This window comes from Balaenoptera physalus, assembly GCF_965194825.1.
Source record: "Balaenoptera physalus genome assembly, chromosome: 3".
In the NCBI taxonomy this organism is placed as follows: Eukaryota; Metazoa; Chordata; class Mammalia; order Artiodactyla; family Balaenopteridae; genus Balaenoptera; species Balaenoptera physalus.
The window spans coordinates 5,462,324-5,489,697 of record NC_138890.1 but is presented as its reverse complement, the minus strand read 5'-3'; the positions used below and the strand labels follow the sequence as shown (position 1 = coordinate 5,489,697).

The 27,374-nt window shown below is 42.2% G+C and overlaps 1 protein-coding gene and 1 long non-coding RNA gene across 4 annotated transcripts in view; one reads left to right on the top strand and one right to left on the bottom strand.

Moving 5' to 3' along the window:
- Window positions 1-27,374, top strand: part of INSR (insulin receptor) — a 134,873-nt gene that overhangs the window by 25,525 nt on the left and 81,974 nt on the right. The gene's annotated exons all lie outside the window — the stretch shown is intronic.
- On the bottom strand, window positions 114-12,970 carry LOC309657654. The gene is made up of 2 exons (XR_014261872.1): window positions 2,495-12,970; window positions 114-2,453 (listed from the first exon to the last, which is right to left on the bottom strand). It is a non-coding gene; the product is annotated as an uncharacterized lncRNA (long non-coding RNA).

Here is a 27,374-nt window from a genome sequence, read left to right as displayed (position 1 = left end):
AAAATCAGTTTTAAAAAATAAAAAGGTTGAAGGGAAAATCTAAAGAATAATATTTTGGGAGAGGTGAAAAGTATGTGCAATTAGCATTTCGGTGTCCCTAAATCACGTTTCGTTTATTTATTTATTTATTTAAACATCTTTATCGAAGTATAATTGCTTCACAATGGTGTGTTAGATTCTGCTTTATAACAAAGTGAATCAACTACACATATACACAGTCATGCTTTATTCATTTACGTCTTGCCCGTGGCTACTGTAGTAACAGAGGTTGTATGGCTCTTTAAAGAAAAAAAACGTGCCAGCGTCTGTTCTTGAATGTGCACCTTGTAAAGATGAGGGGGACTTTCGGGGGTAGAGGCTGTTTTCAGTGGAAGTTGGAAATATCCCAGCATCAGGCCAACACAGTCCTTCTCCTCCTCGCTGACACGGAGTGGAGGGGACTGCAAAGAATGAAGTGTCATTCTTGTCCCTCAGGACCTCTCAGTGTGTCTGGGGAGAGAAAAGGCAGGAATGAATTAACCATCTGAGTGAGCCCAGCCAGCAGGAGATGTCAAGGCAAGATAGACCCCCCTCTTTCCACTGAGTCGTCAGACTGGTGGTTCTAGACATATTTGGTGCCAGGGCACCTGGAAATCATCATGTTCTCTAGATAACACAGCAGAATATTGATAAATTAAATTCCTTTGTGGCTATGCCATTGTAGTCCATGCAGAAAACAGAAAAGTCCAACATGTGCATGGGATCTTGAATAATAACGACAATTAGAAAAAAAGACGGTAGATCGTGTAGTACAGTGGGCTGTTTGTTTCATTCATATTTATTCCTTTTTGTTTCGTCAAAGATCTCTTTGAAAGTCTAGGAGAGAATTAAAAGAACTATCCTGAGAAAATTCTGTGGTCTTCGTAACTTCTTTATCGCTGAGATGATTGGTATTTTAAATTTATTTTTAATTTCTATTTTTTAATTTTAATTTTTAATTTTTGGCCACACCGTGCGGCTTGCGGGATCTGAGTTCCCCGACCGGGGATCGAACCCGTGCCCTGTAGGGGAAGTGTGGAGTCCTAATCACTAGACTGCCAGGGAATTCCCTGGAATTTAAAAAATTTATTTATTTTATTTATTTATTTTTGGCTGCTTTGGGTCTTCGTTGCTGTGCGTGGGCTTTCTCTAGTTGAGGCGAGCGGGGGCTACTCTTCGTTGCGGTGCGTGGGCTTCTCATTGCAGTGGCTTCTCTTGTTGCAGAGCATGGACTCTAGGCGCGCGGGCTTCAGTAGTTGTGGCTCGCGGGCTCTAGAGCGCAGGCTCAGTAGTTGTGGCGCACGGGCTTAGTTGCTCCGTGGCACGTGGGATCTCCCCGGACCAGGGCTCGAACCCGTGTCCCCTGAATTGGCAGGCGGATTCTTAACCACTGCGCCACCATGGAAGTCCCTGGAATTTTTTTAAATGAACTTTATTTTTGGAGATGATTAGATTTTGTATAGCAGGAAAGAACAAGAGCTCTAGAGACTATGTTTCTGAGCCTCCCCTACCTTCCCCAAGATTGATGATAAGTTGTCACGGGCATCTGTAGAAGGAGAGAGATTGTCTCAGATTGGAGTGGTTGAAGAGATGTGGTTTGGTTTGCGTGGCAAATGATGCTTAGAAAGAGGGTAAGGGGGAAGCGTGTTCCAGATGGGTGGAAGGGCAGTGACAAAAGCACAGAGGTCTTGTGGGCAAGAGTAAGGAGGTTGCCTCATGCTGTGAAGAGAGGCTTGTGCCATCGTGTGCTCTGAGTGCCAGAAGTTTACCTGCAGGTGTGATGGAGTGATCACAGAGGTTACATTTGGAGCTATATTCAGGATGTGTTGTTTGCACTGATATTGAGTGGACGGTTGTGCTGAGCCAGGTGTGTTGCTGGGACCCCAAAGTCCTTGCTGAGCCTGGGACAAAGTCAAAGAAATAACTATAAGGAAATAAGCTAGGTAGGCAAATTTATTAGTGAAGGTACAGACTTACGATTCTAACAAGTGCTTGGCTTCCTGGGGGAGTCTTAGGGATACGATACCCATTTAGCTACCTTTTCACTTAGAGCAATAAATCGACCCAATCCTTTGGAAGAAGGTAGGGTGGGGTTAAATACTTAATTATGGAAATGTGGCTGTCTGGTAACTTGGTAACTGGTCTGACGAGTTTTTCTTTTTCTCCCTCCTACTTGATGAAATTCATTGACCAGTTATTTCCCACTGTGACACCAGACCCTTTGTCAGAGTTAAAATCTGTTCTTTGTGGCTAAACACCTGAAATGCCCCAGGGAGGTCCTGTGGACCTCAGCTCCTGTCAGGCTGGGAGCCCAAGTACTCTCTGTGGTCAGTACTTCTCTCTCCACACACCTGTGCCTGATAGAACATTCCCTTTCCCAGTGAAAGAGAACTGATGTGGGTGGTGGGGTTTGAAAATTGTATCCTTTATTTCCTCTCCCCTCTCTCCATCTCCCCTCTCCACTCAATCTCCCCACCTCCCCTTCCCCTTCTCCCCTCTCTTTGTCTTGGACTTAGAGTCTTTGCTAGCTCAGGCTAAATGTCTGCTTACACTTAGAGATAAATAATGTCAAGAGTGGGAAACAAACAAACAAAAATAATTGCTTTCCTCTGGGACCCTGTTGTCTGTCATGGGTGGGACCATCTGTGTAGCAGTAGATTGGGCTACTTTCCTCCAATTCCAGGTTTGGGAAGTAGACTGAGATCTCCCAACCCAGACTCAAGTCATAGGACACAGAGGCACAGGATGAAGTATGGTCATCAAATTGGCTCTGGAGGGGCAACTGGTAGACAAAGCCCACAGCTGTCAAATGCCTGGAGCGTTTTGGGTAAAGGATCATTTGACTTTTTTATTATACAAGTTTTTTTGCTTCTTTTTTGTCCCATCAAGGAGGGTCTTGAGTCTTGAGTGATGGCTGCAGTCTAGGAAGGGAGTTTGATGGACAGGCTATACCTATGGAGTGTTTCCAAGTGCTTGCCTATGGAAGAAACTGTTTTCTTTGGAAGATCTTGTAAGGACAGGGTTTCAAGCCCTGGCACGTAGTCACATTGGCACCCAGTGTGTACAGCACCAGCATTGTTTATCGACTACTTGCAACGCTTGTCCGCAAGCAAACAGGACTCTTGACACAGGTATCTCATTAGTGGTGACAAGGTTAAGGTTTTCATGTGTGCAGAGAAATCGGATATCATAGTAGGAGATATGCAAAGCAGGCTTGACCTGAAGCATTCAAGATTTCTTTTCTTTAAAAACAATCTTTTTCACTGTAGTAAAATACACATAAGATTTACTATTAGTGACATTTAGCTCGTAAGCCGTGCTGTGCCATCATCACCACTATCTAGTTCCAGAACTTTCCATCACCCCCACAAAGAAACTCTGTGCTTTTAGCAGTCACCCCCATTCCCCCTCCCACCAGCCCCTGGCAACCGTTAATCTACTTTCTGTCTCTGTGGATTTACCTGTTCTGCATGTTTCATATAAGTGGAATCGTACAACATGTGGCCTTTTACATCGTGCGTCTTTCACTACCTGTGGTTTGGAGCTTTAGCCACATTGTAGCATATACGAGGACTTTATGCCTTTTTCTTGCTGAGTAATACTCCATTGTATGGATATACCATGTCTTGTTTATCCATTTACTGACTGACGGACATTTGAGTTATTTCCACATTTTGGCTGTTGTGAATAGGGCTGCTACGAACACTTGTGTACAAGCTTTTGTTTGAATACTTCTTTTCAATTCTCTTGGGGGGATATATCTAGGAGCAGAATTGCTGGGTCATTTGATAGTACTATGTTTAAGTATGTTCTATGTTCTTGTATGGAGTCAAGGTTTCTTTCTTTTCCTTTCTTCCTTTTTTTTTTTTGCTTTTGGTTTTATTTTTTTAAAAAAACATCTTAGGGACTTCCCTGGTGGTCCAGTGGCTAAGATTCCATGCTCCCAATGCAGGGGGCCCGGGTTCAATCCCTGGTCAGGGAACTAGATCCTGCATGCCACAACTAAGAGTTTGCGTGCCGCAACTAAAGGTCCTGCACTTGGCAACCAAGAAAGATCCCACGTGCTGCAACTAAGACCCGGTGCAACCAACCAAATAAATAAATAAATAAACATTTTATTATCAAAGAACACACAGATTCAGAAAACCACACAAACCAAATGGACAGCCTAATGAATTTCTTTAAAGCAAACAACCTTATTACTCGCCTCCCCCAGTTGAGCAATAGTACTTTGCCAGCAATCCTGTCTCCAGAGGCCCTACCACGGTTCCCATCCCAGACACAGCCCCCCCCCTCTAAAATGGTCACTGTCCTGTCTTTTCTACTGGTCATTTCTTTCTTTCTGTATAGTTTTATCACTCGGGTGTGACTCTCTAGACAATATAGTTTAGTCTTGACCATTAAAAAAAAACGGATATATCTCTTTGGGCATACCGCAGTGATTCCCTTGGTGATTTTGCCCGCCCCCCCCCCCCCCCCGCCACCAAGGGACATTTGCAATGTCTAGAGATATTTTTGGATGTCGCAAGTTTTGGGGGGTGGGTACTACTGGCATCGAGTGGGTAGAGGCCAGGGATGCCATTCAAACCCTACAATGCAGAGAAAGCCCTTACCACCTAGAATGATCCAGGGCCAAATGTCACCTGGCATCCTGGGGACAGTACTATCCAAACATTTATTAGTGAAGGTACAGACTTACAATTCTAGTGCTGAGGGTGAAAACCCTTGTCTACAGGGTCCCCCTCCGTCCCTTTCTTCTCTTCCCCTTCTTCCTGTTGGGAGAACTGGGCGTTCCATCTGGGGCATGTCCCCCACTGTGAATGTTGCTGACTGCTGTGTCATGGCACAGTTCGGCATGGTCCTCTGTCCCCTGGACCCAGAACCAGGGTCAGACTCAGGTTCTATTCCTTCAGTGGACTTTATTTGACATCTGCCCCACCCCCACCCCAGCACTATTTGCAACAGACCATTTTGAGAGGTGATCATTTTGGCCACTTCTTCTCTGGAGCATGGCTATGGGTGGTGGTGTGCTCTTCAATCATGATTTTTTTCTTCTTCAAAAATCTGAAAATCTTGTTATGCAGTCGAATAGTACTCACTGGCCTCCGTTTTTCAGTTTGTGATAAACAAGGCACAGACTGAACTTTGTAACAAAACTCTGTGTTCTTTACCAAGGCAAGTTTTGCTAAGAAAATTATTTTTATAAGCGAGGGAGGTATGAAGGTTATTTGCAGAGGAATTTTACAAGGGCGAGAAAAAAAAAAAAAACCCAAGAAGCTGACCTCAGGATTCGTGGTGGTACGGAAGACAGCATAGTCAGAAGACCTTGAGAGACATGTCAGAAGTAAAACAGTAGGTGAATCTGAGAAAGGAAAGATGTCCCATGTAGGGATGAGTTTGATGGAGAAAAAGTTGGAGAATTGTCTTAAAGAGGCCCATGTGGTTCAGATGAGGGCATAATTCTTCACGGATTTTCACAGTTTTGAAAGGATGTCTTTGTGACGCACAAGCCTGGCGCACTGCCTAACTTGATTTCAGGACTCCTGGCCATTGGGAGGGTTATATTTACGCTATAGTGTCTCCTTTTGGGTATTGCAAATAACAGCAGTGGGCATTTGGTAGAATGAAAAATAGGAGATGCGGGACCTAAAGGGAAGGATGTGTTGGCATGTTGGCCCCAAGGTCTTGGAAGGAAGGATGAAGTAAGCTAACATAGACCCAGTTCATAAGAGTTACAAATTCAGAATCAAAGAAGTCAGAAAATGACATCAGTTCTTTCCCCCTTGATGAAAAGTGCAAATGTTGCCTATACAGAGGTCAACGAATGTCTTAAGTTTTTCCCAACTCCGAGAAGTAGCTCTAGAAAGGGGTCTAGCCAGCCGGGAGTAGACAATGGTAATCTATTCTTCAGAACCCGCTCTTGCCAGCTGAATAAGTGTAGCATGGCATTGTTTTGTAAGCAGATGGGGTAGGGGGGTCCCTGGACAAAGAGAACCAGGGATGGCTTTCTTGACATAAGAGAACCCATTTTGGCCTAAGCCCTTTTGTGATATAAGCCCAGCTGGAATGCTTGCCTTGAATAGGTCTCAGTAATTAAAAATTTCTTTTTTTTTTTTTTTGGCCGCGCAGCTTGCGGTATCTCAGTTACCCCCGACCAGGGATCGAACCTGGGCCACAGCAGTGAAAGCCTGGAATCCTAATCACTAGACCACCAGGGAACGCCCAGTAATGAATGATCTTAAGGGAGGGAATGCAGAAATGAGGGAGGAGCCGTCAAGAAACAATAGCGCAGCCTTAGGGCAGGGCCCTGGTTCCTCATAATATACATACATATTATGTATATGTATTATATACATAATAATATACCTTTGAGTTCTGCAGGAACTAAAGCCCCCACCCAGCTGGAGGATGGAAGGATGATGTCCTGACTTCAGTCAACTAAAGCTTGGACTCCGTCAACCTTTGGCCCAATTCTATCCTGAATTCTCCTCTGCTCAAGTCCCCTCATAAATATGCATGTACCCTTAGCTTAAAACTTCCCCAATTTTGCTGTTTGGGGAGACATTGCTTTGGGAAAGATCCCCGGTGTTCTCTTTACTTGGGGCAAGTAATAATAAATCCTTCCTTCTCCCGATCTTTGGCTTGGTTGTGTCCATTGGTTCAACACCTACCCAAGAGGGGAACCCAGTTTTTAGGTAACAAATTGTCTATTTGTTTTATTTTAGAGGACGTTAGAGTATTTATAGAGGGCTTTGCTAGGCTTGGTCATAACCCTCATGCTCTTTTCCCCTTAAGGTCTTATCATCTTTCAGTTGCCACTTCTCCTGGGTGGGTGAATGGGATTCAGGGAGGGTAAGGATGTTGAGGGGTCCCACCTTTGATGGTGGTGTGGAACCAACTTGGTGGCGTTCTAGAGCTGTGCTGTCCAATAAGGTAGTCCCAATAGCCACAGGTGGCTAAGTTAAAATGAATTAAAATGAAATAAAAATGAAGCATTTCTCCCTTGGTCATACTCACCACATTTGGACAACACAGACGTAGGACATTTCCATCACCACAGAGAATTCTATTGGGTAGCACTGCTCTGAAGCATTTCATTTCATGGTTAAAGATAGCTCGAGAGACGGACAAACCTGGTTTTGGATCTTGAGTCTATTGTGTGACCTTGGACTTGCTCTTCTCAGCCTGTTTCCTCATCTATCACGAGGAAATGGTAAGGGAACAAGCCTCAAAGTTTTTTCCTTACTTTTAACTGATACCTCTTCTTTTGATAAAAATTAAAAAATCCCATTCCTCTTCTCTACTTTGAGTTTGATTTTTTCCCCCTTAAAGATAAAGTATAACAATGAAGTTTTTTTCAACCTTTGTAAGCCCTTGAGAGTCGCTGGAATAGAGGAAGGAGTGTCTTAGGAAAGTTGAACGTAACAAAGAGGCCATTATAGGGACATCTGAGCAAGAAGAGGAACAAGGAAGGGGTAGGTGTGTCGACTGGGGGTGACTGTCATCATGTCTGTGGGTGACCAAGAGTGAGGAATGTGTCAGCTCCTTCTCGGCTTCTCCTCTTTCTCTGGGGAACAGGGAACAGAGTGCTTTCATTGTAAGCAGAATAGAATGGGTGTGGGTAGAGAGGAAGTAGACTCAGGATGGGTAAGGGAATGAGGGAGGGAACCTCAGCCTGAGTTTGTCTTCCAGGCTCAGCATTGAGCACCGAATTCGGTGCTGGCTGTCAGCTGGGATGCTTTGTTTTTTCTCCCTGCAGAAAAAACATCAATTTTTTCTCCCTCCCTAGCTTGGGTTTGGATCCTATGATGGTCTCCAAGTTCCAAGAGCAGCAAGAGATCAATCCCCAGCACTCAAGTGCTTTTCAAATCTCTTTTTGCATCACGTATGCTAATGTTCCATTGGTCAAAGCAAGTAACATGGCTAAGACAAGCTTGAAGGAAGAGGGTGGATATAGATGCCACCTGTGGATTGGAGGGGAAGAATTTGTGGCCTTTTTTTTTTTGCCATCTACCAAAAGATCCCAGGGTGGGAAACAACAATGGGACTCATGAAACATTTTAGCCAGGACTTAGAGCTTGATCAAACACCCAAGACTGTGTATGGCATAACTGAGAATCTAAAATGATTTTCCCGAGTAGTTATTTAATTTCCTGGATTCCAGTTGTTGAATAATCAATTCCTTTCCTAAAGACTTTTGATGTTTTCTTTATCTTTTATTAAATGCAATAAAAAACCAGGATCTGCTTCAGAGATATCAATTCTATTTCATTCATCTGTGTCTCTTCAGTACCATGCTGGTTTAATTACTATAGATTTAGAACATGTTTTATTGATGGTAGATTCAGTTTTTTTTCCTATTACACTTTTTCAAAGTGTTTATTCTTCTTGTTGAATTTAAGAATCTCCAAATCTACCTCCTCCAGTACACATGAAATCCACCGAAATTTTGATTAAAAAATTGCATTAATCTGTAAATCTATAAATTAACTTGAGAAATTGATACCTTAATATTTTTCCTTTCCATGCAGGTATGTGATCAGTGTCTCTGTTTTTTCAAATCTTTTCATATTGTGCTTTTAAAAATATTTATCCCATATATTTCTTGCTGTGATGATTTCTGATTCTTACAACACAGAGTTTTGGTTGTTAGTTGTTGCTACTGTGACTAAGCATATTTATCCTGAATACAGCTCCTTTAGTGAAATTGATTAGTAGGTTTTAAATATTTTTATTCATTGTGTGCAGTTTTATTCTCTACAATTAAAAAAAAAATCTCGTCTAAATGTTGTACCTCTCTTTTCATTTTAAATCTTATTCTATTGACCAGGGCTTCAAGACTAATATTAAATATTTAACAATGGTATTATCTGACAATCGTGTTTAATAGATTTCCTAGTATAAAATCACCCCTGCTTCCCTGTGTGGTAAACCCTACTTGGTTGTGATGAATTATGCTTTTAATATAATGTTGAATTTGATTTGCTAGGTTTGCTTTGTTTTGTTTTTATGGATCTTTGCCACCTGTGTTCACGAGAGAAACTGTGTTATGTTTTTGGTCTGTTTTATTTTGCAATCTCTTCATCAGGTTTTTTTATCTGATATCCTAGACGCATAAAATGAACGAGACAAGTTTCCATTTTAAATGTTTTAGAATTATGGCATCAGGACTAACACTTCCTTGAAAAACCGATTATTTGTTAGAGAAATCACATGGTGCAATAAACTTTTGAGGAAGCAATTCTTTAGTAACTTAAAAAATTTGCATACTAGCTTGTTATAGAATTCAGTCTAAATTTTTTTTTAACCTCTGGTGAGATCTTTTTGAGTCAACTTTTGTGATTTGTATTTTATTAGGGATCATTTCATTGAAATGTTCAGATTTAATAGCATGTTATTAAATATCTTGTTGGCATATTCTCTGTTACATCTATTTAGATTTGCCTGTTTTGCTCTTTTTTTTTTTCTTCAGCAAAGCAGATCTTGGATTTATTTATCAATTCTCTTTTCTCACAATTCATTAGTTACTGTTATAATCTGAATTCTTTTCATTTTTAGATTAATCTGAGTCATGATTTTGCTTCTTTTTAAACCCTCTGGTGTGAAATGTTTAGATGACTCAGCAGGCACCTAAATCCTTTTTGGAATAAATTGGGGAATGAATGAGTGAAGAATTTAATACCACACTTTTTTTTTAATTTAAATAAGGAGAATTCTTTCGTATGGAAAGAGCTTGTACTTTTAATACAATTAAAGCTTTAAGGCCATGAATTCACCCCTGAACATGGCTTTGGTTGCCTTCACAGATTTTGGCTATATAACATTTTTGTTTTTTAAAGAGTTTGTGACGTTAATTTTGATTTGTTAGGTTTGATAATCATTATCATGAAAGCTGCTTACTATCTTTTAATCACTTTATATAAATTATCTCATTCTGTCTTCATAGGCACCCTAAGAATAGTCCTTGTTTTACAGCCTGGCTTAGCTCCAGAAGGGGTAAAGTGACTTGCCCAGGGTCATACAGATAATGGGATGGGGGCAGGGTAGGACCGGAATTTAGTTCATGGTCTTTTCTCTAAACCATGGGCCTTTTTGACTATGCCACACTGCCTCTCCAGTTGAGCGAGTTAGGGTTTTAAAAACAATTAACTGTTCATTTTAATGGGTTGTCTCAATTTCCAGTTGATAGGGTTTAAAAAAAATTTAACTTGTTGTGACCTGTAGAGTTTCTGCATTTTATAATTGCTTGTGGCTTCTTGGTAGCTGAGTGTCTGTTTACTCTGGCTTCTGTAATTGTTGTACAGAAGCTGGAAGAGTCGGTGAACTTAGACTCAAAGCTCAGAATCTACAATGCCACAAGGAAGCATTCCCCTGGGACCCACGTGCATGTGGAGTGTGAAAATAAAGGCTTAACTTCACTGGCAAAATGTCTCTGCCCTACGAGAGTTAGGAATTGCTTCTGCAGAGTTCTTATCCCATGCTCCCTCTGTTATCCCAGCTGCCTTGCCTCTCAAGACAGCTGGAACTAGTTTTTCCAAACACACTTTCTCTCTCCTTGTCTCATCATGTGCTTATGGTTTTGTGATGCTGGCTTAAAAGAGTGAGGGCTGGGCCAGGGCTGAACCTGACCTGTGGGCTGACCTGCCTGTTTGGCCCTCATCTCTATTTCTGGGTCTTGCTCTCAGCGTGATGATCCTGAGAGTCAGTGTGACTTGCTGTGACGTAATGCAGTCAAACCTTTCCTTTAAAACGGCTTGTGATTCATCTTTATTTTTATGGGACTGTGTGTCACGTTCGAAATATTACAGTAGGAGTTTTCATTTGAAATCTAATAGAGGTTTTAATCTGCCATCTGGAATCTGTGTTTCTTACACGTTTTTATTGTTCATGACCGAGAGTGGTGTTGCGGAGGGTGGGTTTGGCCATAGGCTTAAGATCCACCCAGAGGATTCGGTCTGTTATCCAAAACCTCATTTTCTCTGTCTTGGCTGCACCCAGAGACCGAGGGTGGGTTTGCTGATCGTAAAGGCGTCCTCCCTTGTATTTATTTTCTTCTTCTTTTTAAACCAAAACCTTTTATTTTTAATTATATTGAAGTTTAGTCGATCTTACAGTGTTGTGTTAATTTCTGTTGTATAGCAAAGTGATTCAGTTATATATACACACACACACACACACACACATTCTTTTTCATATTCTTTTCCATTATGGTTTATCATGGTATATTGAATAGAGCTCCCCGTGCTATACAGTAGGACCTTGTTGTTTATCCGTCCTATATATAATAGTTTGCATCTGCTAATCCCAAACTCCCAATCCATCCCTTTTCCACCCCACTCCCCCTTGGCAACCACAAGTGTGTTCTCTATGTCTGTGAGTCTGTGAGTCTGCAAAACCTTTATTTTTCATAGCTCCTAAGATATGCAACATGCAACGTATTCAGTGTCGATTTTACATCATAAATTTTGTATCATTTAACATAGAATTATAGGTAGGTTTAAAACTTAAAAACTATTAAATATTCAACACAGATGTAGTGAATAAAAGTCACTATTTTCCCCCCACATCTTTCCCCCAAATTAACAAGGTCGGACTTTTAAGTTTGGATCATAGTGGGGAGGGTGTGGGAAGGGCTTTAACATGCATTTTCTTGATCACTAGCAAATTTGGTCCTCTCTTAATATTTATGTTTATTGACTATTCATGTCATCTCTTCTATTTTTTCTTTTTTAAATGTAATGAGTTTAGGCAGGGTTTCTCAACCTCAACACTGCTGACGTTTCGACCTGAATAATTCTTTGTCATGGTGGGCCCATCCTGTGTATTGTAGGATGGTAAACAGCAGCCCCCCACTAGATGCCAGTAGCACCCCACCAAGTGGTGACAATCCAAAATGTCTCCAGACGTCATTGCCAAATGTCCCCTGGTTGAGAACTACTGCTCTCGAGCAAATAACCTTGTTTCTTTCACCCAGTTCAAGAATTTGCCAGTTCCCACTTAATCCCCTTGATGGGCCACGTCCGCCCTGGTCCCTTTCACGTCTCACAAAGCAACAAGTGTCCTGACTTACAGTAAGCACTGCCTTGCGTTTCTGTATAGTTTTACCACCCAAAGGGCATCCCTACATTCTATGGTTTATTCTTGCCCATTTCAAAACCTTTTATTATGTCTTTTTTAAAATGCATAACCTTTATTTCATAAGTTATCTATGTTTATTTCAGAAAAATATAGATAAAAGTATCAGGTCACCCTGATATCCACTGTCCAAGAGCTATGACTTCTTAATTTTGATGCAAGATCTTCCATAATTTTCTCTGCAAACATATATGTGTCAGTTGGAATCCTACTATGCATTAAAGAAAATGAGATGATATGATGCCATATGATACCAATGTTGCCTGTTTTTTTTTTCCCTTCTTACATCTGTTAAGGCTCTTTCCATGTAAATATGAATCTATGCCACACTTTTTAAAAATAAATTCATTTATTTATTTTTGGCTGCATTGAGTCTTCGTTGCTGTGCGCGGGCTTTCTCTAGTTGCGGTGAGCGGGGGCTACTCTTCGTTGTGGTACGCGGGCGTCTCATTGCCGTGGCTTCTCTTGTTGTGGAGCACGGGCTGTAGGCGCGCAGGCTTCAGTAGTTGCGGTGTGTGGGCTCAGTAGTTGTGGCTCGCGGACTCTAGAGCGCAGGCTCAGTAGTTGTGGCGCACGGGCTTCGTTGCTCTGTGGCATGTGGGATCTTCCCGGACCGGGGCTCAAACCCGTGTTTGAGCCTGCATTGGCAGGCGGGTTCTTAACCACAGCGCCACCAGGGAAGTCCCTATGTCACACTTTTAATTCCTGCGTTGGTGGACATTTTGAGGTTGTTTACAGTTCATCATTGGCATGGGAGAATGCTGTGGCAAAAATTTGTGTACTTACTTTCGTTTACTTTTCTGATTGTTTTCAACTTCTGTTTGATTGTTTTCAACTTCTGTTTTTCCGCAGCTTGATTGAGACATAATTTACAAACAATAAAATGCACACATTTGAAGAGTATTGTTCAAAGAGTTTTGACAAAATTGTATACCCGTGTAGCTACCACCCTGTTCAAGAGAGATTCTCCCCATCACCCCTGGAAGTTCTCTTGTGCTCCCACCCTGGCAGTTCCCCACTTCAGACACACTTGGCTTGTCCTCAGCCATACCCCTTGTCTGCACTCTTGCTGTGCACAGACACCCTTCATCACTCTCGTGGGCCCCCACTCTCCCCTCTGCTGCATCGCCTACGTTTCCAAACTCTCTTCCTCAATGTACGACACATCGTGTTGGTCCCTCCACATAGGTCTTCAGAGGCTTTTGTTTTCTTCTGGTTGGAATCAGATCTGGATACAAAAGCTGCCTCATTCTGCAACCCACATTTCCTGGGGGCTTACTCTGTGCCTGACGCTATTCTTAGAGCTTTACAGGCACACCTCGGAGAGACTGTTGGTTGAGTTCCAGACCCCTGCAATGAAGTGAATATCCCAATAAAGCCAGTCACATGGATTTTTTTGGTTTCCCAGTGCATACAAAAGTTATGTTTGCTCTATACTGTAGTCTCTTAAGCGTGCAATAGCATTATGTCTAAACAAACAAAAAAAAATGCACATAATTTATTTTTTTGGCTCTTCCCCTCGGCTTGCGGGATTTTAGTTCCCCGATCAGGGATTGAACCCCGGCCACTGCAGTGAAAGCGCCGAGTCCTAACCACTGGAACGCCAGGGAATTTCCACAATATATGTAACTTAATTAAAGAATCCTTTATTGCTACAAAATGCTAGCCATCATCTGAGCCTTCAGTGAGTCATAATGTTTTTGCAGTAGCAACATCAAAGATCACTGATCACAGGTCACCATAATAAATATAATGAAAACGACAAAGTGAAATATTGCAAGCATTACCAGCATGTGACACAGAGACACGAAGCGAGCCAATGCTGTTGGAAAAATGGCACCAATAGACTTGCTTGAGGCAGGGTTGCCACAAACCTTCGATTCGTAAAAAACGCAATAAAGCAAAGTGGAGGAAAGGAAAGAGCAATAAGACAAGGTATGCCTGTATACATATTGATACGTTTCATCTTCTCAATGACCCCAAATCGATGCTGCTGTTATCCACATTCTACAGATGGGAAAACCGAGCACAGAGAGATTAAGTAGCTTGCTCAGGATCACACAGCCAGTACCTGGAGTCTTCCTTCTTACCTTTATGCTCTCCTGGTTCTAACACTTCTGTAAAATGGGATAGTGATAACCTCCATAAACCCGTTGTTAAGGTTCTCTCTCCACACATGGCCTCTCCTCAGGTGCACGTTCCTGGAGATAGGTATCCCTTCTTCTCCTCCCCCTCCCCCTCCCCCTCTTCCTCCTCCCCCCCTCCTCCTCCCCTCCTCCCCCCTCCTCCTCCCCTCCTCCGCCCTCCTCCTCCCCTCCTCCCCCCTCCTCCTGCCTCTCCTCCCCCTTTCCCTCCTCCCCCTCCTCCCCTCCCCCTCCTCCTCCCCCTCCTCCTCCCCCCCCACCTCCTCCTCCCCCGCCTCCCCCTCCTCCTCCCCCCCACCTCCTCCTCCCCCGCCTCCCCCTCCTCCTCCCCCTCCCCTCCTCCTCCCCTCCTCCCCCTCTTCCTCCTCCCCCTCCTCCCCTCTTCCCCCTCCTCCTCCTCCTTCTTCTTTCTTCTTCTTCTTCCACTAATCCTATCATGAGCCCCCACCCTCATGACCTCATCTAACCCTTATTACCTTCTAAAGGCCCCATCTCCAAATACCATCACATTGCGGGGTATGGCTTCCACATGTGAATTTGGGGGGCACACAAGCATTCAGCTCATAACATTGCAGGTGACAGTCTCATATGCCAAGGTATCAGGATGAACAATTGAGAGACACGTCTTTATTCCAGCCCTGCCCTGTGTCCAGTCCAAGGCTGAGAGGTAGGGGATACACACGTGGAAGGTGGGTTGACTTTGTCCTCTGGGACTTGTGATTTGGGGGTGCACATAAAGCTCACCTTTATTTAGATCTTGGTTTTTAAAATTTTGGATATTTGTTTTTAAAAGTTAATTTGGAAAAATATTACACATATTTTATGTTTATGGGATGAATTGTGTCCTCCCAGAATTCATATGTTGGAGTCCCAAGCCCCACCCAGTATCTCAAAATATGACCATATTTGGAGATGGGACCTTTGAAGAAGTAATTAAGTTAAAATGAAGTCATTTGGGTTCCAGTACGACTGGTGTCCTTCTAAGAAAAGGAAATTTGGACACAGACCTGCATGTGCACAGAGATAGCCATGTGAAGAGAGAGGGAGAAGATGGCCATCTGTAAGCCATGCAGAGGCTGACCCTGCCAACACCTTGATCTTGGACTTCTAGGCTCCAGAATCATAAGAAAACACATTTCTGTTGTTCAAGCCACCCAATCTGTGGTAGTTTGTTATGGCAGCCCTAGCTAACTAATACACACACACACACGCGCGCATACACACACACACACTAGTCGGTTTTCATGGATGAGTTTTGACAAAAGTGCACACCATGTAACCACCACCGCAATCAAGATGCAGAATGTTTACATCACCCTCAAAAGTTCCCTCATGCTCTTGGGCTTCCCTGGTGGCGCAGTGGTTGAGAATCTGCCTGCCAATGCAGGGGACACGGGTTCGAGCCCTGGTCTGGGAAGATCCCACATGCCGCGGAGCAACTGGGCCCGTGAGCCACAACTACTGAGCCTGCGCATCTGGAGCCTGTGCTCCGCAACGAGAGGCCACGATAGTGAGAGGCCCGCGCACGGCGATGAAGGGTGGCCCCCGCTCGCCGCAACTAGAGAAAGCCCTCGCACAGAAACGAAGACCCAACACAGCCAAAAATAAATAAATTAATTAATTAAAAAAAAAAGTTCCCTCATGCTCTTAACAAAAATTTTTTTTATCGAAGTATAGTTGATTTACAATATTGTGTTAGTTTCAGGTGTACAGCAAAGAGATTCAGTTATACATATACATATATTCATTCTTTTTCAGATTCTTTTCCACTAGAGGTTATTACAAGATATTGAGTATAGTTCCCTGTGCTATACAGTAGGCCCTTGTTGTTTATCTATTTTATATATAGTAGTGTGTATCTGTTAATCTCAAGCTCCTAATTTATCCCTCCCTTTCCCCTTTGGTAACCACAAGTTCATTTTCTATGTCTGTGAGTCTGTTTCTGTTTTGTAAATAAGTTCATTTGTATAATTTTTTTTTTAGATTCCACAAATAAGTGATATCATATGGTATTTGTCTTCCTCTGTCTGACTTACTTCACTTAGTATGATAATCTCTGCATCCATCCATGTTTCTGCAAATGGCATTATCTCATTGGTAGTATTCCATTGTGTATATACACCACATCTTCTTTATCCATTCATCTGTCAATGGACACTTAGGTTGCTTCCATGTCTTGGCTATTGTAAATAATACTGCTATGAACATTGGGGTGCATGGATCTTTTTGAATTAGTGTTTTCATTTTCTTTGGATAAATACCCAGGAGTGGAACTGCTGGATCATATGGTAACTCTATTTTTAATTTTTAGAGAAACCTCCATACTGTTTTCCACAGTGGCTGCACCAATTGACATTCCTGCCAACAGTTCACGATGGTTCCCTTGTCTTCACATCCTTGCCAACATTTGTTATTTGTGTTCTTTTTTTTTTCATATGTTTAATGATGCATAATTTTTTAATATCTCATTCAAAATCCGAATTTCTTTAAGAAGCTGCCATTTTGTTTTTTCCTGTTTATTATTATTATTATTTTTTAACATCTTTATTGGAGTATAATTGCTTTACCATGGTGTGTTAGTTTCTGCTTTATAACAAAGTGAATCAGCTATACATACACATATATCACCATATCTCTTCCCTCTTGCGTCTCCCTCCCTCCCACCCTCCCTATCCCACCCCTCTAGGTGTTCACAAAGCACCGAGCTGATCTCCCTGTGCTGTGCTTGATAATAGCCATTCTGACAGGTGTGAGGTGATATCCGATTGTGGTTTTAACTTACATTTATCTGATGATTAGTGATATTGAGCATCTTTTCATGTATCCAAGGCTGCATTTTTTTAAATTTAATTTTTATTGGAGTATAGTTGATTTACACTGTTGTGTTAGTTTCAGGTGTACAGCAAAGTGATTCAATTATACATACACATTTATCCGCTCCTTTTTAGATTCTTTTCCCATATAGGCCATTACAGAGTATTGAGTAGAGTTACGTGTGCTATACAGTAGGTTCTTATTAGTTATCTATTTTATATCATAGTATATCTATTTATATTATAGCAGTATGTATATGTCAATCCCAATCTCCCAGTTTACCTTCCACCCCCACCCCAGGCTGTATTTTTAAAGCTGTTCAGAAGTTTCCATCAACAGGGTTGTGTCCACAAACATCAAACTGTCAAATTTAATTTGTTTTAGATAAAACAACTCAGAAGTCAAGTTCAAGGAAACACTTTGTCGTTGTGATGAAGGGCTCAGATGAGTTTAAATCTCAGCCCATTGTTAACTGACAACAACTCTGTTTATTCTTTCGGGGCTTCTGCTTTCCCACCTGTAAAAGATAAAACTCCTCGTGGAGTTGCGTGGTAACACACATAAAATATTTAGCACATAGTAAGCAGTCATTTATGATACCACAGTTCAGATTAAGGCGTGTGAAGGAGAAAGCAGTCGTATATCAACCGTGCTTTAAAAAATAGTTGTCTAATTTGTTTTGTTAAAAACAAAACGCCACATACACACATACAGAAATGTATACTCTATCCATTCAACTGTCAATGAACATTTAGGTTGCTTCCATGTCTTGGCTATTGTAAATAGTGCTACTATGAACATTGGGGTACATGTATCTTTTTGAAATTAGAGTTTTGTCTGGATATATGTCCAGGAGTAGGATAGCTGGATCATGTGGTAACTCTACTTTTAGTTTTTTGAGAAACCTCTATACTGTTCTCCATAGTGGCTGCATCAATTTACATTCCTTCCAACAGTGCACTTTGCTAAGAGTCAGAATAAATAGACCTTTTAATAGTTGGGAGAAAATAAATAAAAGATAGCTTTCCTGGGCTGCTCAAATTTGCAGGGACTGGACAGCCTTGGTATGAAGGTATTGAATGTCAAGGATGGTAGGGGAGTTCAGTGGGCTGTGTGTGTGTGTGTGTGATGGAGTTTCTATCTTTGTTGGTGATGTTCTGTCATTGGCAGTGTCTCAGAGCACTTGGCTTCAGGGCTTTAGTGGGGACATTTCTTGAAACCTGTAGTCATGTTTTATTTTTTTAATATCCCTACCTAGCACATGCCAGGGCACACAGGGAGCTACTATGATTTGTAACCTGGGACTGCCACTTGCTAGCCGTGGGATCCCAGGCAAGTTACTGGAATTCTCTGGGGGCACCTCAGTTTTCTCATGTGTAAAATGGGAATACACTAGTCTCCCCCACCCCCCAATCCGTGGTTTCACAGTCCATGGTTTTGGTTATCTGTGGTCAACTGAGGTCCAAAATAGTAAATGGAATATTCCAGAAATAAACAATTCTTAAGTTTTATTTATTTATTTATTTTTAAACGTCTTTATTGGAGTATAATTGCTTTACAATGGTGTGTTAGTTTCTGCTTTATAACAAAGTGAATCAGTTATACATATACATATATCCCCATATCTCTTAACCTCTTGCGAATCCCTCCCTCCCACCCTTTCTATCCCACCCCTCTAGGTGGTCACAAAGCACCGAGCTATCTCCCTGTGCTTTGCAGCTGCTTCCCACTAGCTATCTATTTTACATTTGGTAGTGTATATATGTCCATGCCACTCTCTCACTTTGTCCCAGCTTACCCTTCCCCCTCCCCGTGTCCTCGAGTCCATTCTCTAGTAGGTCTGCGTCTTTATTCCCGTCCTGCCACTAGGTTCTTCTTGACCATTTTTTTTTTTTAGATTCCATATACATGTGTTAGCATACGGTATTTGTTTTTCTCTTTCTGACTTACTTCACTCTGTATGACAGACTCTAGGTCCATCCACCTCACTACAAATAACTCAATTTCGTTTCTTTTTATGGCTGAGTAATATTCCATTGTATATATGTGCCACATCTTCTTTATCCATTCATCTGTTGATGGACACTTAGGTTGCTTCCATGTCCTATTGTAAATAGAGCTGCAATGAACATTTTGGTACATGACTCTTTTTGAATTATGGTTTTCTCGGGGTATATGCCCAGTAGTGGGATTGCTGGGTCGTATGGTAGTTCTATTTTTAGCTTTTTAAGGAACCTCATACTGTTCTCCATAGTGGCTGTATCAATTTACATTGCCACCAACAGTGCAGGAGGGTTCCCTTTTCTCCACACCCTGTCCAGCATTTATTGTTTGTAGATTTTTTGATGATGGCCATTCTGACCGGTGTGAGATGATATCTCATTGTAGTTTTGATTTGCATTTCTCTAATGATTAATGATGTTGAGCATTCTTTCATGTGTTTGCTGGTAATCTGTATACCTTCTTTGGAGAAATGTCTATTTAGGTCTTCTGCCCGTTTTTGGATTGGGTTGTTTGTTTTTTTGTTATTGAGCTGCATGAGCTGCTTGTAAATTTTGGAGATTAATTCTTCGCCAGTTGCTTCATTTGCAAATATTTTCTCCCATTCTGAGGGTTGTCTTTTCGTCTTGATTATGGTTTCCTTTGCTGTGCAAAAGCTTTTAAGTTTCATTAGGTCCCATTTGTTTATTTTTGTTTTTATTTCCATTTCTCTAGGAGGTGGGTCAAAAAGGATATTGCTGTGACATAAATTTTAAAGTGCATGCAGTTCTGAGTTGGCGTGATGAAATCTTGCCACTCTGTCCCACCCAGGACAGAAATCATCCCTTTGTCCAGCATATCCACATATACTACCTGCCCATGAGTCACCTAGTAGCCATCTCAGTTATGAGATTGACTGTCATGGTATCCTAGTGCTTGTGTCAGGTAACTCTTATTTTACTTAATAATGGGTCCAAAGCACAAGAGTAGTGATGCTGGCCATTGGGATATTCTCTTCTGTGCCTAATTAATAAGTTGAACATTATCGTAGGTATGTATGTATAGGAAAAATATAGTATGTATAGGGTTTGGTACTCTCCTTGGTTTCAGGCATCCATTGGGGGTCTTGGAAGGTGTCCCCCATGGGTAAGGGGAGGACTGTTGCAGAAATATATCACGTGGTTGTGAGGACCAAATGAGATAATGCAGGTATGATAGACAGTATAGTTACATTGTTACTATTGTAATATATTGTAATTATAAATTGCAGTTACCTTGTTGCTATCATTTTACTTATATTGTACTTATAAATTGTAGTCATATTGCTGCTGTTTTGTAATTCCTTTTAGTTAATTTTAACAACCGAGACATGTAACATATAATAAAATGCACAGATCTTAAGTGCTCAGTGAATTTTAACAAGTGTAACCACCACCATAAACAAGATGACATCACCCCAGGAGTTCACTCATACTCTTTCCAATTAATTCCTTGTTATTCAGACTTCTCATACCTTTCATGCAAAAAGTGCATGGCCGAGCCTGAGACACAGACTAAGAAAAGTTTTGTTGGAAAAGTTTGAGAGATGTTGGCAGGTCGTGGTCAATGAGATTCACTGCCATGAGCCATTAGGATTCGAAGACCAAGAATTCGGTGGCAGGGGGAAGGACAGGCGGCAGGTTGCTGGGTGGTAGATATACACCCAGACTTTGAACTTTATCAAGACAGTGGGAAGAGTTTGAACCAGAACAGTGCTGGCAGAAGCAATTTCAGGATCAGAAACTTTTCCCCCTCTTTGCTGAACAGCCAGAACGTTCCACGGAGATTCTTCAGTTTCCTCGGGCGCAGGCTGTGCAGATTAAGTGGGCAATTCTGAGTTTCTGCAATTCAGCAGGCTGGTGTGGCTCGCGGCTCCTGGCTCTTGTTCCGGAGGCCGCCCAAGGTCTTGGACCAGCCAAGGGAGTGAGTGCCCCGAGCCAGGCAGGGAAGCTGGAGGCTTTTAAAGGCCATAGCTCCGGCTATAGACACGTGTTCCTTTGGCGTTCACTTTGTTGAAAACACATTCCCTAGATAGTTTCTCTTCTGCACAGACCTCTGGGGTTCTTGGGAGTGCTGGAGAGGTTCGCTGTGTGAGGAAGGGCCTGATTTAATCTCTCCTAGGGGAGGCCATGAGCTAAGGTGGATGGAAGGCAGTGTGCTGTGCTGTAAGCCGGACCCTTTGCGTGAATTATCTCACCAACTCTTTGGTGACCCAATGAGGTGGACACCATCATCATTCCCCTTTTATAGAGGAAGAAATTAAGGCTCAGAGAAAAATCAGGACCACGCTTAAGGAGACCCAGCTGCTACCAAGATGGGTAGCTCCGCCCCCAAGATACAGCTCCACCCCACCCCACTCCCTCCACCCCTCCCCTTCACAGCCTGACCTGGGCCTGGAGCTGGAAACCCTTCTCTCCTTATCCTTTTACCTGATCAGTCAGGGAAGCCTGTCTCTTTAACTCCTTAAATATCCTTCAAATCCGTCTTCCCTGTCCAAGCTGCTCTTTAGTTGACTTTTGCTTTCCATCTACCTACTAAGTGCCAGTTACTGTTTTAGGCCCTGAGGGTGTGGCTGGGAACAGTAGAGATCAGAGTTCCTGCCCTCAGGAGGCTGACATTCCCTTGGGGAAGCGATAGATGCCGTTGATTAGCTGTAGGCCAATGAGCTATCACTTCACAGCCACTAGGATGGCTACTATCAAAAACACAGAAAATAACAAGTGTTGGCGAGGATGTGGAGAAACCGGAACCCTTGCGCACTGCTGGCGTGAATGTAAAACGATGCAGCCTCAGTGGAAAACAATATGGTGGTCCCTCAAAAAATTAAACATAGGTTTACCATCTGATCCAGCAATTTCGCTTCTGAGGATATACCCCAAATCTTTGAAAGCTGAGACTTGGAGAGACATTTGTACGCCCATGTTCATAGCAGCATTATTTGCAATCGCTGAAAGGTGGAGGCAACCCAAATGTCTATCGTCGGATGAATGCATAAGGAAAATGTGGTATATCCTTACGATAGAATATGATCTAGCCTTGAAAAGGAAGGAAATTGTGACATATGCTACAAATGAGGACTTCATGCTAATAAGCCCGTCACAAAAAAAGACACAAATACTGTATGATTCCATTCATAAGAGGTTCCTTGAGCAGTCACATTGATAGAGACAGAAAGTAGGATGGTGGGTTCCAAGGGCTTGGGGAGGGGATGGGGAGTGAGTGTTTAATGGGGACAGAGTTTCAGTTTGGGAAGATGAAAAAGCTCTGGAAATGGACGTGGTGATGGTTGCACAACCCCATAAATGTACTTAATGCTACGGAACTCTACACTTAAAAATGGTTGAAATGGTCAATGCTATGTTCTGTATATTTCATCACAGTTTAAAAAATAAATTAGAAACAAAGAAAGAAAGAAAGGAAAAAAGCCGTGGGCCTCAGGGAGAAGCTGGGATTTCATTCCAGTGGGTCCTGAAGCCCAGGAAGCCCGTGGCAGGCTTGCAGGTATCTTGTCTCACTTGGAGAGCTCTGTGCCCTTTTCGTCTTTTGCGTCTCCAGCATTTCCTTGGTGGCTGCAACATGGCCATCAGCAGTGACGTTCGGTGGATGAAGGAATGGGGAATTTGGGTCTGTTTGGGGAAAGAAGTAGGCACTGTTAAGTGTGTTCAGGGCAAGGGGGGGCTGGAAAGTGGAGGAAAGAGAGGTGGGTTCTTGCGTTCCATCCCCGGTGGGCTTGCTGTGGTCTGGAGGGGGCGTCTACCACATCCTGGGATCCCACCCACCACTGTGGCCCAGAAGGGCTCTGTTCTGGGTTGGGTTGTGTGCCCCCCAAAAAGATATGTTGGATTCCTAACCCCCAGGAGCTCAGAATGTGACCTTATTTGGAAATAGATTCTTTAGAGAGGCAACCAAGTCAAAATGGGTGGGCCCCAATCCAATACGACTGGTGTCCTTATAAGAAAAGAAAATTTGGACACAGAGGCGAACGTGTACAGGAAGATGATGTGACGAGGGATAGAGGGATGACAGTCATCTCTAAGTGAAGGACAGAGGCTAAGAACAGATCCTTTCCTCAGTCCCACAATAGGAACCAACTCTGCTGACACCTTGATTTCAGACTTCTGGTCTCCAGAGCTATGAGATGGTAAATTTCTGTTTGACCCACTTCATCTGTGGTACTTTAGCAAATGGATACAGGCTCTATCTCTGAAAAGAAGTGGGTTGGAAACCTCAATAGAGTTCATGCGATCAGGGTCTGGGGTTTACACTCCTGTCTCTTTGGTGTGTGTGTGTGGTTTTAATTTTTATTGGCGTATAGTTGGTTTACAATGTTGTATTAGTTTCTGCTGTACAGCAAAGTGAATCAGTGGCACATATATCCACTCTTTTATTTTTTTAAATTTTAATTAATTTATTTATTTTTGATGGGGACCATTTGTAAAGTCTTTATTGAATTTGTTACAATACTGCTTCTGTTTTATGTTTTGGTTTTTTGGCCGCGAGGCATGTGGGATCTTAGCTCCCCGACCAGGGATCAAACCCGCACCCCCTGCATTGGAAGGTGAAGTCCCTCTTTTTTTATTTTTTATTTTTATTTTTATTATTATTATCTTTTTGGCCATGCCACATGGCATGCGGAATCTTCGTTCCCTGACCAGGGATCGAACCTGTGCCCCTGCATTGGGAGGGCAGAGTCTTAACTGCTGGACCGCCAGGGAAGTCCCCAGTTATCTATTTTATATATAGTAGTGTGTATATGTCAATCCCAAGCTCCCAATTTATCCCTCCCCCCTCCAACCCATAACCATAAGTTTGTTTTCTACATCTGTGACTATTTCTGTTTTGTAACTAAGTTCATTTGTACCATTTTAAAAAAATTCCACATATAAGCAATATGGTATTTGACTTTCTCTGTCTGACTTACTTCACTCAGCCTGATAATCTCTAGGTACATCCATGTTGCTGCAAATGGCATTATTTTTTCTTTTTATGGCCAAGTAATATTCCGTTACACTCCTATCTCTTAAGTCTCCTAAATTTGGACTTGGGCTCCTGTCAACCCCCCAATCTGTGATGCCACCATTGCTTCTATTCTGAAAAGTTTTTCTTGTACCATGTATGTGAAACATCTGGGGTCTATTACACCTTTGCTCAGAGGTGAGAATGTGACATAAATTTGTACAGATGTGGTCCACCTCATGGGCAGGTGACTCACATTTTCTTTATTTATTTATTTTGGGAGTGGGTGGCGTACGTACATAGCAGAAATCTGTTTTTAGAGCCATGTATTCTAAACCATCCATCTTCGCATTCCTTTTGGCCTTCATGTCCTAATGAAAATGATTGTAAAATGATCCTAAAAGGGTCTTCCAGGTAATTCTTCCTTCCCATTTTCGGAAAGCACCCTAGCTTTGTTTATGCTTCTTAAAATGTAAAAAATGTAACCAAGAGTCAAGAAAGAAAAAGGAGAGAAAGTAAAAGAAAAAAAGAAAACCCAGAGGCTCTTGGAGGGTTTCCTTGTGGGATGTTAAACCTATAAATTGATTTGGAGGGAAGTGACATCTTGATAATATTTTCTTGTATCTCTCTGTTTCCCAAGGGTTCTTTTGGTGGATGAGTAGGTGGGTCGATGGACAGATGGATGGATAGGTAGAAAGCCAGCCAACCTACAAATGACGCACATAAGAATTAGATTCTGCCTGAAGAAAAATCATAAAATAATTCTATTCTTAGAATAGAATAGAACTGTAGGTTGGCTGGCTTTCTACCTACCCGTCCATCTGTCTATCGACCCACCTACTCATCCAGCCGTTACCCACCCATTCTTTCATCTAGACATCCGTCTACCTACTTTATCTATTATCTATCTATCGATCTATCAATCTATCATCTATTTATCTCTCTCTCTCTATCTAATGTGACAGAGATTTTTAAAAAAGCACTCAATGAAATAATGCCATTTGCAGCAACATGGATGGACCTAGAAATTAGCATACTAAATGAAGTCAGACAGAGAAAGACAAATATCATATATCACTAATATGTGGAATCTAAAAAAAACCGATACAAACGAATTTATTTACAAAACGGAAACAGACTCATAGACATAGAAAATGAACTTACGGTTACAAAAGGGGATGGGGGGGCGGAGGGATAAATTAGGAGCTTGGGATTAGCAAATTCACACTACTCTATATAAAATAGATAAACAACAAGGACCTACTGTGTAGCGCAGTGAACTCCACTCAATATCTTGGAATAGCCTATAATGGAAAAGAACCTGAAAAAGAATATATATAACTGATTCACTTTGCTGTGCACTGAAACTAACACAGCAGTGTAAATCAACTGTACTTAAAAAAAATCCGTTTTCATCCCCCTATCCCCCCCAAAAAAGCATTGAAAGTGGTAATTTTTCAGAATATGGAACAGGGATTGTGTTTTCTCATTTCACTGCTACTTTATTAAGTGCTTACTAATTCTAAAAGCCGTGCAGTCGGCTCCCTTCAATTTTCCAACGCTATAGTCGTAGCACCTGCAGATAGCGATGATTTGCTGCCCTTTACCAATAATTATGTCGGTTATGGATGTTAACCTCATTAGGGCAGGAACTTTCAGAACAGTGTTAAGTGACAGATTTGAATGTGGTTAGCCCGGCTGGCTTCTAATTGGAGTGGAATGCTTCAACTGTTTTACTGCAGAGGATAATTATATAATGGTTAAGACTCTTGACCTTCCTGTTTTGAGCCTCGCTTAGTAAATGGGATGCAATCAGGAACTCTTGACTGTCTCATATATCCGAGAGATACAGATGGCATTTGTCCACTTGTGAGGACAGCAGATTCAATGTGTTAAGCTGTTAAAATAGCCTTTAAGACCCAAGCCCGGTTTTCAAGCAGAGTCCAAATGGCCAGATCTATTCTGGGGCAGCTTTCCACGGAGGTGGGGTCCTGGTGGGCTCCAGACCTGGGAGCTCTTGAGACCCCACGGGTAGGTTTCTGAGCTGCCCTACACAGTGGTGGCCAGAGAAAAACTGCCTTTGTGAGCAGGACCTATTGGGTCCTTTTGTAGCTGTTTCTTATGCCCTGAGAGAGACCCCAGCTTTGGGACAGTCTGGTCCAGGTTTGCCAGTGGTTTTTCTAGGTGATGCCACCCTAATTCCTGTGTTGAAATAGGATCTTCGTGTGAAAGTACAGGTGTCAGACTACCTTGTTCCAGGTATATTAAGAAACAGAAAAACACCTTTCAGGATGTTATGTTAATAGCTGGCGATAGATGATGGTTTTCAGGGAAAAAAACCCCAACAAAACCAAAACGATCATGCTGCTGGTAGGGTTATCACGGAGGTGGACTGCTTTTCTAATCCATAATCCTGTGTGGCTCAGTGGAGAAACTGTTGTGTAACTTGCAAGAGAACGTGTAAGAACAGCAGTCCTCTTGGTGAAAGGGGAGACTGATGTCAGGAATCGTTCTGAGCCAGCTAGAATCGATAGTAAACTCGAAGTGCTTTGGAAAACGCAAGCGATTCTTAGGCAGGAATGCAAGTTTTCCCTCGATTTTGAAGTGGTTATTTAACACGCAGCTCAGTTTGTCCCAGAGGGGCTCTCCAGCAGCCAACAGTGAATGTATTAATTTTCTAACCTTCTCCGTCACTTATTTCCTGGTCGTCTAATCTTTCACACCAAAGCCTCTTGAAAGTAAATGAAAAAAAAAAAACAAAAACATATGCTGGGAAACTCATGCCATTCTTAAAACATCCATATTTACCACCTCAAGAGCAAAAGTCACAGAAAGTCTGATGCTTAGCGTTGAGAGGAAAGGATTCTGCATGGCCCCGGGGCTGGCTTTCCTTGTTTCATGGGTTTCCAAGGTAAGATTTGAACTGTTTACTAAAGGAAATTAGCGTAATAAGTCTCCTCTGGCATATATTTCCAGTGTCCAAGTGGAATTGCTGAGATGTTGCTTAAGAGTAGTAGAAGGCGGGGTGGGGGGGGGCATCCTGTCAGCTTAAGGGATTTTTTTTTTTTTAATCAGTGTTTTTGCAATTTGGAAACCTGTTAGGAGCAGGGGTAAAATTGGGCTTGCTTTCTGGGATTTACCTCCGCTTTGGGACAGTTTTAAAAAAAGTGTTGCAGCCAGCCATTGGAAAGACATACTTTTCCCCTTAGCTTGTTTCAGAATTGGAAACATCGAGCTCTTGGCTTTGATGCCATTGAGAGGGCATCTTCTCACTCTGGGACAGAATTT